We start from the raw sequence: 16,397 nt of genomic DNA on the forward strand, positions 1-16,397 counted from the left end.
GTTAGAAGAAGGAGAGAGAGGTGGGATTAACACAGTGAGGAGGAGGAGGTGGAGGGGTGGAGGAGAAGCAGAAGAAGAGTGGCGCAGCAGACTAAAGTGCTGTTAAGTAGCACCAGCTGCCTGCAATTACTGCAAGTTCAAATCTCACCAGGCTCAAGGTTGACTCAGCCTTCCATCCTTCTGAGGGAGGTAAAATGAGGACCCGGTTTGTGGGGGCAATAAGCTGACTTTGTATATAAAAAAAAACACCGCTTTGGGGGGCCCCCGAAAGCCCTACTAAGCAGGTATATACAAAAGTATGAAGGCTATTGCTTAAAAGCATTGTAAACCGAACTGAGTCTCCAGAGAAGGGAGGCATATAAATCGAACCAATAAATAAATAATAAATAAAATAAAGGGGCTTATGAGGTCCTTGGTGCTCCCTGAGCTTGGTAGTTTGCTGTCAGACTTAACTTACCAACTAGGTAGCATTATCAGAACTAGAAGGGAGAAGGAGGAGGAGGGGGGGATTGTGTGGTCACGCAGACCTTTCATGACCCAACTTTGTAACATCATCAGTGCTAGAAGGGAGTGGGGTTTACAGAATGGAATAGCTAGAAGGGAAGAGGAGGAGGAGGAGGAGGAGGAGGAGGAGGAGGAGGAGGAGGAGGAGGAGGAGGAGGAGGAGGAGGAGGAGGAGGAGGAGTTGTTGTTTAGAAGACAGTAACTCAACTTCCCAAAGAAGCATCTTGTCTTAAGCTGGGATAGCTGCATTTGAAGAAGAGTTTGAAACTGGAGAATCGACTTTATAAAATCGAAATGCGTAAGGACCAATCTGGGAGAAGAAAATGTCAAGAGAAAAAGTTCCAATCCAGCCCACTCCTTGATATTTCCAACCGCAAACCAGTTTCTTTTTCCATTGAAAAAAATATCGTTTGAAGGGCATTCTATAACGGGAAGGCTAACACTGCCCATCGTGTGTCTCAGAAGGGTTTTTCAATCGGCAGAGAATTATTGACTCCCGGGACTCTGAGAATTTGTTCCACGTTTCATAGAGTGGTGGTTTTCACAGAATAAGAGAATAACAGAGTTGGAAGGGACCTTGAAGATCTTCTAGTCCAACCCCCTGCTCAAGCAGGAGACCCAATTCTGGTTGTCCAATCTCTTCTTAAAAATTTTGAGTGTTGGAGCACCCAAAACTTTTGAATGCAAAAAACCGTTCCACTGATTAATTGTTCTCACTACCAGGAATTTTTTCCTTAGTTCTGGGTTGGTTCTCTTCTTGATTAGTTTCCATCTGTTGCATCTTGTTCAACCTTCAGGTGCTTTGGAGAATAGGTTGATCCCCCTCTTCTCTGTGAAAGCCCCTCAAATGATAGGCTCAAGATCCAGATGGATCTTGATAGACTTGAACACTAGGCCCTATCTAACAAAATGAAATTCAACGTAGAGAAAAGCAAAGTCTTACATTTAGGCAAGAAAAATCAAAAATACACACATAGACTGGGAGAAACCAGACTTAATAGCAGGAAATGTGAGAGGGATCTTGGAGTCCTAATGGACAACCAATTAAATATGAGCTAACAGTGAGTGGCGGCAGCCAAAAAAGCCAATGCAATCGTAAGTTGCATTAACAGAGAGATACAATCAAGATCAAGTGAGGTACTAATACCACTCTATAAAGCCTTAGTAAGACCACACCTAGAGTACTGCATCCAGTTTTGGTCACCACACTAGAAAAAAGATGTTGAGACTCTGTAAAGACTGCAGAGGAGAGCAACCAGGATGATGAGGGGACTGGAGGTTAAAACATACAATGAACGATTGCAGGAACTGGGCCTGGCTGGTCTAGTGAAGAGAAGGACCAGGGGAGACAGGATAGCATCTTCCAATATTTGAGGGGCTGCCACAGAGAGGAGGGGGTCAAGCTATTCTCCAAAGCACCTGAAGGCCAGACAAGGAATAATGGATGGAAACTGGTCAAGAAGAAAATCAACCTAGAAATAAGGAGAAATTTTCTGACAGTGAGAACAATCAACCCATGGAAGAGAAGTTGCCTTCAGAAGTTATGGGAGCTCCATCACCAGAAGTTTTCAAGAAGAGACTGGACTGCCATCTTGTCAGAAATGGCGTAGGATCTCCTATTTGGGCAGGGGGTTGGACTAGATGACCTACAAGGTCCCTTCCAACTCTGTTATTCTGTTAAATCTGTTAAATGTTGGAAGACAGTCCGTCTGCTGACTCTTATCTGACCATCAACTAGTCTCCTCCTCTTCCTGTCCCTTCAGGACATTCTCACCATTACAAGATCACACTTTGCAGAACTTCTGTTTTGGTCCCTGTTCCTTTGTTGCCAATGTCCACACAATCTTTCCTCTTTGAGTCCAGTTCCACATTCAGATCTTCTGTAGGAAGACTTGGCTTGGCAAAGATCTGAAACTTATTTCTCCAACAGGGTCTGAATTGGGTCCCTTGGTTTTGCTTCTGCCTGATTCTTCCTCCCACTCTTCTTCAGATGAAGACGATGAGTCCAGCTCGGCCCGGGATCAATCCCGCTTGTGATCTTGCAGGACTTCAGAGAAGTGGAATCAATTTCTTCGGTCCTTGGGAGGGAGACAGCAGGAATCCACTTCAGACCACAACCAGCAACAACTGCACAAGGTATATAAAGATGTATCTGTTGCTAGGCAACCAATCCCTACTCAAACGAGTGTCCCATAAATTACCTTAATGTAAAGATATGCTCTCCATACACGTCTCTTGTCCCTCAGAAAACACTGCCTGGCAAAGATGCACAAAATCCGTAGGCCACCTGAGATGTTGGCACAAACTAACATCTCTCTCAAGGTTTCCCTAAGGGGCACAGATAAACCCTCTTCCCTCCGCCATCCTGGTTTTCTTTTTAGGGAAGGCTGATCATGGAAACTGTGACCACCCCAAATTGGTACATGTTTCTGACTTGACCTCATCTACAATATGTACATCTGTTCTGTAACAGAGGGTTCTGCTTCAGCTTTTTAAAGGGAGGGGAGGAGGAGGAGGAGGAGGAGGAGGAGGAGGAGGAGGAGGAGGAGGAGGAAGGACAGAAATGGAGATGGAGGTGAAGGAGGAGGAGGAGGAAGGACAGAAATGGAGATGGAAGTGAAGGAGGAGGAGGACGAAGGACAGAAATGGAGGTGGAGGTGGAGGAGGAGGAGGGGAAGAGGAGGAAGAGGAGGAGGGGAAAAGGAGGAGGAGGAGGAAGAACAGAAATGGAGGTGGAGGTGGAGGAGCAGGAGAAGAGGAGGGGAAGAGGAGAAGAGGAGGAGGATGGGAAGAGGAGACGAGGAGGAGGAGGAGGGGAAGAGGAAGAGGAGGAAGGATAGAAATGGAGATGGGGTGAAGGAGGAGGAGGAGGAGGAGAAGAAGAGGAGGAGGAGGTGGAGGAGGAGGAGGAGGAGGAAGAACAGAAATGGAGGTGGAGGTGGAGGAGGAGGAGAAGAGGAGGGGAAGAGGAGAAGAGGAGGAGGAGGATGGGAAGAGGAGACGAGGAGGAGGAGGAGGGGAAGAGGAAGAGGAGGAAGGATAGAAATGGAGATGGGGTGAAGGAGGAGGAGGAGGAGGAGGAGGAGGAGGAGAAGGAGAAAGAGGAAGAAGGAGAAGGAGAAGGAGAAGGAGAAGGAGGAGAAGAAGAAGAAGAAGAAGAAGAAGAAGAAGAAGAAGAAGAAGAAGAAGAAGAAGAAGAAGAAGAAGAAGAAGAAAGCGAAGGCTGCTTTTGTGTGCCCACCACAGACATCAGATTTCAAAAAGCATAAAAACATACAACTGAGAAAAATTTTCAGCGTTCAGGCACAAAACGTAGGAAGGCTGAACACCGAAATTTGCATTCTTTCTCATTAACGCCTGCTTGCGCGATGCTAATTGGGAAAGCAACAAAAATACATCTTCCTTTTTTAAAAACAATTAGCCTTTTGATTTTTTGTTTTTCAGACCGATTGTTTTTGTGTGTTTATTGCTCCCTTTTGTAGGAAACCCCCCACTATTATAGGCACCTCATTTTCACTGATTGGTTAACCATTCTTTGCCCGCCTGCCACAGGATGGCACCCAGGATGGTTCAATAGAAAATTAATTATTATAATTAATACACACATGTGGAGCTTTGCTAACACAAGAGCACCGACGCCTTGCAGTCTGCAATTACCTAATGGAGAGGAACTCAAGATACGAAGAACAAGATTTGTTAAATAGTGTCAATGCAGAGATGAGGCTTCCTTAACACCCCCATTTATGCAGGTGTTAAGCTTAACGTCAGTCCTGGAAGCCATCTTTTTCTTTGCATCTTCAGGGCTGCCACATTTAGTGCTGTGGGAAACTGGGAGGGTGGATTGTATGGAGCCAGGGTGACATGTAGTCATAATAACATTCCTTTCTCAGAGAGTCAAGGACATCTCGCCCTGCACCTGGAGTGGCGTGACTGGGAGGCATCTCCAATTGGGTCGGTGCATTGATTGGACCACGTGATGGACATGTGGGCACAGGGGAAGGGACCTGGATTTTCTTTTGGGTGGGGAAAACCTGGAAGCTTTCAGATTCGGGTTTTCCCAGATGTGCCAATATGACATCTCTAATAAAGTGGAACTTTGAGGAACTTCTAAGCCTCGGAGTCTTCTTTCGTTGGGGGGGGGTGTTACTTGGAACCCTTACACATAATTTAAAACTGGGTGATAGTACAGTTAGCCCTCGACTTACGACCACAATTGAGAGCCCGAAATTTCTGTCGTTAAGCAAAGACACGTGTTAAGTGAATCCCCCCCCATTTTATGACCTTTCTCGCCACAGCTGTTTAAGTGAACCATTGCAGTTGATAAGTTAGTGATACTCTGGCTTCTTCACTGACTTTGCTCGTCAGAAGATCTTTCTGGACCCTGAGCTTGTCTTCTGGAGTGTTGGCTATTCCTGCCAGCTTGGTGTCATCTGCAAATTTGATAAGTTCCCCATCTATCCCCTCATCTAAGTCATTGATGAAGATATTGAAGAGTACCAGATGAAGTGTTAATACTACTTTATAATGCCTTGGTAAGGCCACACTTGGAATACGGCATCCAGTTTTGGTCGCCATGATGTAAAAAAAGATGTGGAGACTCTGGAAAGAGTGCAGAGAAGAGCAACAAAGAGGATTAGGGGACTGGAGGCTAAAACATATGAAGAACGATTTTTGGAATTGGGTATGTCTAGTTTAATGAAAAGAAGGACCAGGGGAGACATGATAGCAGTCTTCCAATATCTCAGGGGTTGCCGCAAAGAAGAGGGAGTCAAACTATTCTCCAAAGCACCTGAAGGCAGGACAAGAAGCAAAGGATGGAAACTAATCAAGGAGAGAAGCAACCTAGAACTAAGGAGAAATTTCCTGACAATGAGAACAATTAATCAGTGGAACAACTTGCCTGCAGAAGTTGTGGATGCTCCAACACTGGAGGCTTTTAAGAAGAGATTGGACAACCATTTGTCTGAAGTGGTACATAGAGTTTCCTGCTTGACCAGGAGGTTGGACTAGAAGACCTCCAAGGTCCCTTCCAACTCTGTTATTCTATTCTATACTGGGCCTAAGATGGAGCATTGTGGTACCCCACTGCTTTGTTGTTAGTTGCGAATTCGTGTCCGATCCATCACGATCCCATGGACAATGTTCCTCCAGGCCTTCCTGTCCTCTACCATCCTCTGGAGTCCATTGAAGCTCACACCGACTGCTTCAGTGACTCCATCCAGCCATCTCGTTCTCTGCCGTCCCCTTCTTCTTTTGCCCTCCATCTTTCCCAGCATTAGGCTCTTCTCCAGTGAGTCCTTCCTTCTCATTAGGTGGCCAAAGTATTTGAGTTTCATCTTCAGGATCTGACCTTCTAAGAGCAGTCAGGGTTGATCTCCTCTAGGACTGACCAGTTGGATCGCCTTGCAGTCCAAGGGACTCGCAGGAGTCTTCTCCAGCACAGTACTTACTTCCGCTGCTTACTTCCCTCCATTTACCTATATATACCATGTTCACTGGGCTGATTATTGTGAACCATGAAATCTGCAGGTGTTGGATTCCGGAAATAGTTCTCTTTTCTTGTCAATAAATTCATGTCAAATCTCAGCATTCCTGGTTCAAAGCAATCCGTGCCTAAAATAAACCACAGCTAGATACCATCCCAAAATGATGTGATAATGGACCTCGTTACTGAACCCTTACAGATGTTTGGCTATTTGTGATCCAACGAGAACAACAACAAGAAGGACTGTTAGGATCAGGCATCCCAATGCAATTATGTTTTCCTTTGCATATGAATATGGAACAATGTGAATGCATAGGATCTTGGAGTCTTGTGGCTCTCTCATGCCAGCGTAGCACTGTGAAGCCATTGGGTCCTATGGTAGACAACCAAATTTCTGAAGAATAGAATGTAAGAACCTCAGGGTCCTTTAGGGTTGGGTTGGGGAAGGAAGGGAGGGAGAGAGGGAGGAAGGGAGGAAGGGAGGAAGGAAGGAAGGAAGGAAAGAAAGAAGGAAGGAAGGAAGGAAAGAAAGAAAGAAAGAAGGAAGGAAGGAGATTGGTGGATGGGTGGAAGGGTGAATGAAATGGATGGATGGATGGATGGATGGATGGATGGATCAAAGGGAGGATGGGAGAAAGAGGTGAATGGGTAAGATAAGGAAGGGAGGGAGGGAGGGAGGGAGGGAGGAAGGTGTTGTGACCTAGGCTTACTGAGTCATTACAAGACACAATTAGTCCCCCAAAAAATCTATTTTATTGTAACAGCTGAGAATTACGTTCATTCCCAGCTGAGTCCCAATTAGTTGCAAAACAAGTCCTTTGGAAAAAGTCCTTCAGAATAATCACCAACCTTTATCTTCTTTGATACCCTTACTTGGCAAAGCCCCACAAAGTTCAGAAACAAACAAGAGATGCCGACTGGAAACAGAGTTAGCAACGTTGCTTTTCTGCAAAAGGTCCAAGTGCCTTTGTTTCTCTTTTAAGCCTTATGGGAGGGGCCAATCACCTCCTGGCCTTACTTAGGAAGATAAGTAGAACGGGGGGTGAAATCAGCTGCGGCACACAAACTTGGGGACTTTTTAAAAAACTTTTTTAAAGCATTTTTTACTACCAGTTAGGGCGAATAGGTAGTAAAAAAATGCTTTAAAAAAGTAAAAAAAAGAAAAAAAGGTTCCCAAGATCACAGTTTGCCGCGCGATCTTCAGAACCTTTTATTTTACTTTTTTAAAGCATTTTTTTACTACCTATTTGCCCGAACCGGTAGTAAAAAATAATGCTTAAAACGTTTTTTTAAAAAAAACTTCCAACGATCGTCCGTTGCTAAGCTGATCATTGGAACTTTTTTTTTACATTTTTTTACTACCGGTTCGGCGAACCAGTAGCATTTTTTACTATCAGTTCGTGCGAACCGGCCTGAACCGGTAGCATTTCACCCCTGATTTTTTCCCTGCAATTTGGAATCAGATGCCAGTTATGCAGATAAATTCAGTGGTGGGATTCAACCGGTTCGTACCACTTCGGCTGAACCGGTTGTTAAATTGCTGGCTGGGCCCTCCCCACCCCGCCCCTTCCAGAAGTCCCCACGCACCCCGTTTTGGCTCCCAGGTAAGTGCAAGGAGGCCTACTAGGCCCAAAACGGGGCGCATGGGACTGTGGCCCATTTTGCTCCCAGGGGGTTGCAAGGAGGCCTATTACACCCAAAACAGGTTACCAGGGGGGTGCGGCAAAGCCCCCCTGTGGCCTGTTTTTGCTCCCAGGAGGGTGCAGGAGGCCGAGTGCTGCCTGCCACATCTCCTGGCCATGTCCACCATAGCCACGCCCACCGATCCGATCATTAGGGCAGAGAACCGTTGTTAAATTATTTGAACCCCATTACTTGATAAATTGGTGGGAAATCCCTTGTTCACAGCCAGCTTTGCAGTGAAAAACAAGAGGAAGGAGAAGCAACCTCATTATCACACATTTAAATAAAGTTATTTTCTTTCACAGTTTTTTTTCCACTCCAGAGTCTTCAGAGAAGAGACACCGGTTAGCCACTGATTTGAAACAATTTTAAATTTTATTTAATTTCCTCCCCACCATTCCTTTATCATCCAAATCAGACAAAAAAGGATTCAAAAGAAAAAAGCCCAGCAACTTAATGAATCATACACATTCATTTGCAATACTATTTTTTCCATTCAGTTAAATTAGATTTGCCAGAAAAAAAGGTTAGAGGGCAATAGAGGATGACCAAGAATTTTGGCTGGATCCATTTGCTAAAATTCTCCTTGTTCGTAGCTTAACTCAGAAAAAAAAAAAAAGAAAATTAACGAAGCAGAGTCCCAAAGGTGATTTTTCAAGACGTAACTGGACTTTGCAAACTCCTTTGCAAAGGAGAAAGTGAATTTGTTCATTTATTTGTTAATGTAGGGTAGGGATCTCCAGGCTTAACAACCTTAAGACTTGTAGACTTCAACTCCCAGAATAAATATTGACAATAGAACAATAGAATTGGAGAGTTCCAATTCCAGAGTTGGAAGCAGGGGTGCTTATTCAACAGGTTCTGGAGAACCGGTAGAGGAAATTTTGAGTAGTTCGGAGAACTGGCAAATACCACCTCTGGCTGGCCCCAGAGTGGGGTGGGAATAGAGATTTTGCAATATCCTTCTCCCTGGAGTGTGGTGGGAGTGGAGATTTTGCAGTATCCTTCCCCTGCCATGCCCACCAAGCCACACCCACCAAGCGATGCCCACAGAACCGATAGTAAAAATATTTGATTTCCACCACTGGTTGGAAAGGATTTTGGAAGTCTTCCTCTGCTTAGGCAGGAAACTCTACACCACTTCAGACAAATGGTTACCAACTTCATCTTAAAAACTTCCAGTGTTGGAGCATTCACAACTTCTGGAGGCAAGTTGATCCACTGGTTAATTATTCTCACTGTCAGGAAATTTCTCTTTAGTTCTAAATTGCTTCTCTCGTTGATTAGTTTCCACCCATTGCTTCTTGTCCTGCCCTCGGGTGCTTTGGAGGATAGCTTGACTCCCTCTTCTTTGGGGCAGCCCCTGAGATATCGGAAGACTGCTATCATGTCTCCCCTCATCCTTCTTTTCATTAAACTAGACATACCCAATTCCTGCAACCGTTCTTCGTCTGTTTCAGCCTCCAGTCCCCTAATCCTCTTTGTTGCTCTTCTCTGCACTCTTTCTAGAGTCTCCACATCTTTTTTACATCGTGGCGACCAAAACTGGTTGCAATATTCCAAGTGTGTCCTTACCAAGGCATTATAAAGTGGTATGATCACTTCACGTGATCTTGATTCTATCCCTCTGTTTATGCAGCCCAGAACTGTGTTGGCTTTTTTGGCAGCTGCTGCACATGGCTGGCTCCTATTTAAGTGGTTATCCACTAGGACTCCAAGATCCCTCTCAGTTACTACTATTGAGCGAGGTACCACATATACGGTACCTGTGCATTTAGTTTTTACCTAGTAAATATATCTCAGGTTTCCATTGGAGGTCCACATTATTAATTTCCTTAATCCAATTCCTAATCTTTCTCCAATATTTCTTTGCCATTATACAAGTCCATCATTGGTGGAAATACGTACTTCTGGTTTTCCCACATTTCCAACATAACTCTGATGCACCCGGAAACATTTTAGCAATTCTGGCTGGTGGGAGGTGCCACCTATACAACATTTTATATGCATTTTCCTTGAAAGACGTTGCCATAGTCATTTTAATATTTTCCCCCCACATTTGTTTGCCATTTTTCTAGGGGGATCGAGTACCCAAAATTCCTCCTCCAGGCAATCATAGTGTCTTTTACAACCTCCTCTATCATTCGCTCAAGCAATTGTGCATACATTTTGGTTATATATTTATGGTCCTCTCCCAATAATATATTTTATCAAAGCTCTGTTCCATCACATATATCCCATAATTATCTCTATCTCTCCTGTAACGAGATCGAACTGTAGCATAGGTCCACCAATCTAGCCTAATTCCTTTATCAACCAAATCTCCTCTAGACCTTAATATCCCTTGGGCATCCACAAGATCTTTATATCTAAAAATATTATCCTGTTTAAGAGTTGTTAGGTATGTCATCGCTTCTATTGCTGAGAACCAGGTTGGGATCTTGGTATAAAATTTTCCTCTAATTATGTCCCAGTTTCCAGCAATATTCGCCTTAGATAATGTCTCTTGAAATACTTATACTGTTGAACTTTCTCTCTCCATAGCAGTGCATGCCATCCGTGTTGTAGGTCGTGTCCTTCTAAATCTAATAAAGACCTCCTCTTCAATAACACCCAATCCTTCATCCAGGCTAGCAGTGAAGCTCGATAATATAGTTCCCAGCAGGGGAGACTGAAGCCCCCCCTCATTCAATGTGACCGATCACACATGACCCATCACAAGATCTTCACCTGACCTGACCTCACCTGTTGTAACCTCCCCATCATAAGACCCATCACAAAACCCTCACTTGACACCCCCACACCTGACTCATCACAAGATCCATTATGTACAGCTGACGATACTCAGCTGTACATCTCCACCCTGGACCACCCCAACGATGCCCTTGAAGTGATGTCCCGGTGCCTGGAGGCCGTGCGGGTCTGGATGGGAAGGAACAGGCTCAGGCTCAACCCATCCAAGACTGAGTGGCTGTGGTTTCCGACATCCCGATATAGTCAGTTGACGCCATCGCTGACTATTGGGGACGAATCGCTGGGCCCCACGAAGGGGGCTCGCAACTTGGGTGTCCTCCTGGATTCACGGTTGTCTTTAAAAGGGCACTTGACAGCCGTGACCGGGAGGATTTTCCATCAGGTCCGCCTGATTCACCAGTTGCGTCCCTTTCTGGATTGGGACTCCTTAAACACGGGCACTCATGCCCTCGTCACTTCCTGCCTGGACTACTGTAACACTCTCTACATGGGATTCCCCTTGAGGAGCACCCGGAGGCTCCAACTGGTGCAGAGTGCGGCCGCGCAGGTGGTTATGGGAACGACATGGCGTTCCCATGTAACACCTCTCCTGTGCGAGCTGCACTGGCTCCCGGTGGTCTTCCGGGTGCGCTTCAAGGTTTTGGTTACCACCTTTAGAGCGCTCCATGGCTTAGGGCCTGGTTATTTACGGGACCGCCTCCTGCCGCAAACGGCCTCCCACCGGCCGGTACGCTCTCATAGAGAGGGGCTCCTCCGGGTGCCGTCGGCCAAACAATGTCGGCTGGCAGCCCCCAGGGGAAGAGCCTTCTCTGTGGGGGCACCTACTATCTGGAACGAGCTCCCCCCGGAGATACGGAGGATCCCGGATCTACGCACCTTCCGCCACGCTCTAAAGACCTTTTTATTTCACCAGGCTGGTCTGGCCTAACCTCTCCTATTCTTTTTTAATGTAAATTTTAATTTGTTCTTAACCTGGGGTTTTAAATTTGTCTTGGGCTAAATTGATTTAATTCGATTTTACTTCTGCTCTTAAATTTTTGTATTCTATGTGTTTTATCTTGTGCCTGTTCACCGCCCTGAGTCCTTCGGGAGTAGGGCAGTATATAAATCAAATAAAATAAATAAAAATAAATAAAAATAAAAATAACACCCTCACCTGACGTGAACCTCACCTGATGTGACCTCCCCATCACAACTGATCACACAAAGCCCTTATAAACAGAAGAACAGTCACATCGACATCCCCTAAATTCTGATGATATTACCTAGCCTGGTAATAAGATGTTTGGAAACGAACCCACAAGCTTTGGGAACAAACCTCTGCTCTCCCACATTGTTGTGACCTAGGCTTACTGAGTCATTACAAGACACAATTAGTCCCAAATAAACCTATTTTATTGTAACAGCTGAGAATTACGTTCATTCCCAGCTGAGTCCCAATTAGTTGCAAAAACAAGTCCTTAGGAAGAAATCCTTCAGGGTAATCACCAACCTTTATCTTCTTTGACACCCTGCCAAAGGCCTTACTTGGCAAAGCCCCACAAAGTTCAGAAACAAACAACAGATGCCAACTGGAAACAGAGTTAGCAATGTTGCTTTCCTGCAAAAGGCCCAAGTGCCTTTGTTTCTCTTTTAAGCCTTATGGGAGGTGCCAATCATCTCCTGGCCTTACTCCCGAGTCGTCCCTTTTGCTTTAGCTGCTCTTGCTTTCTGGCAGCTCTGTGCATGTGTGCACTAGGAACAGGCTCCTCCTGTTCCTCTGCCTCTCTGCTGTCCGACTCTGGGGGCTCTGGAGTCCGCGCATCACTCCCAGATGGCCCTGGCCCCATTTCTGCCTCTGATGCAGAGCCCTCGTCTGGGCCTTCCCCTGACTCCAGGACTGGCCCATGTTCCTCCCCAGCTTCCTCACTGTCCAATTCCGCTGCCAGCTTCGCAGGCTGCTGGCGGACCACAACACATACTTCTTTGACACATACTTTCAAACAGTTATGTGTTCCCCCAACATCTAATAATGGAAATAACGAATAATTTTATAACTGTTTTAATGAAAATAACTTCAAAAGAATTCCATGCCTTGCCACAACCTGAGAACAAACTGAAGCAACACACTTTTTTTCCTGACCAAACGTACAACAATATTCATGCAAATGTACAGTTTTCTCCTCCAAACCCCCACGGTTACCTTGTGCAGGAAAAAGAATTAATTGGATTTGGCTTTTGTTCTCCTAAATCCAGCTCTTCTGACCAGCTGAGGTTCCTCCACAAACTGTGGCACAAAAAGGGAGATACAATTATTTTAGAGTCGAGTGCTTTTTAAAAGACGTATCGTTTCTAAATCACTTTAAACAACCAAAATGCATTGCAGGATCAGATAGAAGATCAGCAGCAAAGTTCAAATTATTTCTGGGCTATGATCTTTGGAGGAAACAGACATGGACAGTTTTAAGGGTTGAGACAATGGAGTAAGATCATGGAGAGGCTGGTTGGAAGTCTACAAGGGGTGTCCACAAAGAGGGGGTCAAAAAAAAAAATCAAGATGGCAGCCACAACAATGCAATCAAAACCCTCTCCTTGAAGGCACCTCTGATGTCCATTTTTTTAATAACAGTTTTTTTATTATTTTATAGACAAAGATACAGTACATAATCAATTATTCAGTGTATCATCTGAGTCAGTGGTGGGTTTCAAAAATTTTTACTACCGGTTCTGTGGGTGTGGCTTGGTGGGCGTGGCATGGCTTGGTGGGCGTGGCTTAGTGGGCGTGGCAGGGGAAGGATACTGTAAAATCTCCATTCCCTCCCCACTCCAGGGGAAGAATACTGCAAAATCCCCGTTTCCTCCCGATCAGCTGGGACTTGGGAGGCAGAGAATAGATGAGGGCAGGACCAGTCAGAATTTTTACTACCGGTTCTCCGAACTATTCAAAATTTCCGCTACCGGTTCTCCAGAACTGGTCAGAACCTGCTGAAACCCCACCTCTGATCTGAGTACATCTTTTGTGTAGTCTTCCTACTCCTCCACTATTTATCATATCTTCATTTATTATAACATTTCTCCCACATTTCTTACTTTTCTATTAATACATTTATCTATCTTCTTTCTCTTCTTTCTTCTTCATTCATTTCATTACATTACCATATATATATATATATATATATATATATATATATATATATATATATATATATGTATATATGTATATATGTATATATATATATGTGTGTGTGTGTGTATATATATATATATATATATATGTATATGTATATGTATATATTGTTCTTTTTAATTTGTAAGTTCAAATGTATAATACTTTTCTAGTAAAGTAGAAAAAGTAGAAAAAACCCTGACTAGAAAAGTATTATACATTTGAACTTACGAATTAAAAAGAACAAAATAAAAATAAATATTTGACCTTTACAGGGAGGAGTCATAAAATAAGGGTGTGGCTGGCCGATGAAGTCTCATAAGACAGAAATAGTACTATCCCAGTCTCCCTTAAGTCTCACAACAGACAACACAAAATGTCTGATAAAGCCTGAAAGTGGTGATTTGAGATATCACCCCACTATGGCTATACAAACATCTTGAGTTACGTAAGAAAAAACCCTGACTAGAAAAGTATTATATCTTCTCTAACCAACGATAAAATTGTCCCCATACCTTAAAATATTCTGATTCCTTTCCTTTCTTTCTTTAATTATCAAAGTCAATCTATTCATTTCTGCACAATCCGATATTTACTTAATTCCTTCTCCCTCTGTAGGGATTTTCTCTGCTTTCCATCTTTGCGCAAAGGCTATCCTCGCTGCAGTTATAACATGTATAATCAAATATGTATTTTCTTTACTAAATTTCTCTGGTAAGGTACCCAATAGGAACAGTTCAGGTTTTAAATCCACAGGTTATTGTATCATTTCTTCTAACCATGTCTTAATTTTAATCCAATAATTTCTCGCTTCTGGATACCTCCACCATATATGATAATACGATTGATGTCCATTGTTGCAATGCCCCAGTCGGAGTCTGAATCTAAGGAAGAAGATGAGCCGGAGCTGGAGCCAACAGAGGAGGAATGTGGGGAGAAGCAGGCCGAGTCGGCCCAGGGCCCTTCAGAATTAGGACGGCTTGTAGGCAGGGAGGAACAGGGGCAGGATGACTGAAAGAGGGCAAGCAGTGGACATGAGGAGCAACGGAGCTCAGGCAATGAGCAAGGACCGCCCCTCCTGATCCCCGAACATGGAGAGTGGAGAGAAGGCGGGAACAGCACAGGCTGGCCCGAAGACTCAGGAGGAGAGCATCCCATCCCTCTTCACAAGGCACACCTGGGGACTGAGCTTTAAGAAGACGCTGTGGGGAGGGGCGATTGTCAGGAACAAACACTGAATTGGTAGAGTTTGGTGTGCCGGTACAGACATTTGGAATTTGCAGGACTGTTTGCTTCTTTGTTACTTGTGAACTCAGTGCCTTCTTCCTGACTTCGTGGACTCAGTACCCTGCTCCTGTCTTTGTGGACTCATTATTTGTTCCTTGTTTTGTGGACTTCTTTCCCTGTTCCTTTGTTTTGCTGGACTGGGCACAGCCAGAGCTTGCCGTGTGTGTGCGCGCGCACGCTTTGCACTGGGACTTGCCAAGAACGTGGAAATGTTTGAGGGGAAATTTGGAGCACTAATAGCACTAGCACTAGTACTTACATACCGCTTTACAGTACTTTACAGCCCTCTCTAAGCGGTTTACAGAGTCAGCCTCTTGCCCCCAAAAATCTGGGTCCTCATTTTACCCACCTTGGAAGGATGGAAGGCTGAGTCAACCTTGAGCCTGGTGAGATTTGAACTGCCAAATTGCAGGCAGCCGGCAGGCAGCAGAAGTATCCTGCAGTACTGCACTCTAACAACTGCACCATCGTGGCTCATTAAAGGGAAGTTTGAACTCTCAGTTGGCTGTGTGACCTTCGTGACATGTCCCAGGTCATCACATTTGTCATCCATCGATGCTCGTTGAGTATCTCTCGCTTTGCCCAACCTACTCTACCGGTTAATAACTGCAGGAAAAGTATCCCTGCAGGAAAACAAGAAGAGCATTCTAACTGTCAGGCGCAAATAACCAGGAACAGACATTGAGTTCAAAACACTAAAGGTTTACTACGCGCTACCTATACACAAGAATCTGATCTACTAACGGTGAAGGCAAATTGGCGCCAGATAAAGAGTCAATGGAATTCACAGAGGGCTGGTCTCTTGTGACTGCGCATGGATTGCAAACTAATGATGCATTTGACCCCACCTTCAGGCTCCATCTGGTCATCTCCTACACAAAACTTCTCCAAACTTGTCAACTTTAAGACGGGTGGACTTCAAAGGATCTGCATATTATCAAATTTGGATAGAGGGTGGCTGTTTTTCTTTACTTTTTTAAAAATTACTTTGAAGGACGAGATTATTTCCATTTTTACAACAAAGCGAAAACTCTTTCATGTTCCTCGCCCCGTCCTTCCTTTCCAAAATTTACCCACATTTGGAGAGTAAATATATTAATCAACTAAGTAAACGCCGGCATCCAGCACTCTGTGAAGAAAAGGCACGCTACAAGCCCAGTGAATAAATAACAAGAAAGGGGAGTTTTAATGGAAGAATTAGCTTCTTAAGCCAATCAAGATTTCCAGCCACAACTATTGTTAACTTTGCAAACATGGGGAACCATCTCGTAAAGGATGCAAAAGTTACCTCGTAGCCGAAAACACAAAAGCAATATTAGCAGAGGTTAAAACAGAATAACAGAGTTGGAAGGGACCTGGGAGGTCTTCTAGTCCAACCCCAGCTCAAGCAGGAAACTTAAATTTGCCATCGGATTAGAGGTGGAGTTTCTGAAATGCTTGAATCACAAGTAGTTCTCAACGTACAACCGCAGCGGAGCCCAACATTTCCGTTGCTAAGCGAGACAGATGTGAAATGAGTTTTGTCCCATCTTATGACCT

At 44.4% G+C, this 16,397-nt stretch overlaps 1 protein-coding gene across 3 annotated transcripts in view; it reads right to left on the bottom strand.

Annotated features, from left to right (window-relative positions):
• TSNARE1 (t-SNARE domain containing 1) overlaps nucleotides 1–16,397 on the bottom strand; it is a 298,959-nt gene that overhangs the window by 237,988 nt on the left and 44,574 nt on the right. For 2 of the 3 annotated variants that reach the window (XM_060681796.2, XM_087890951.1), the window contains exon 2: nucleotides 12,609–12,692. The exons of the other annotated variant lie outside the window; for it this stretch is intronic. The gene's annotated coding sequence lies outside the window, so the exon portion shown is untranslated. The remainder of the gene's footprint in view (nucleotides 1–12,608; nucleotides 12,693–16,397) is intronic. 3 annotated transcript variants of the gene reach the window in all.

Source organism: Pantherophis guttatus, chromosome 3 (genome assembly GCF_059756535.1).
Source record: "Pantherophis guttatus breed Tessera chromosome 3, ASM5975653v1, whole genome shotgun sequence".
NCBI classification, from domain to species: domain Eukaryota; kingdom Metazoa; phylum Chordata; class Lepidosauria; order Squamata; family Colubridae; genus Pantherophis; species Pantherophis guttatus.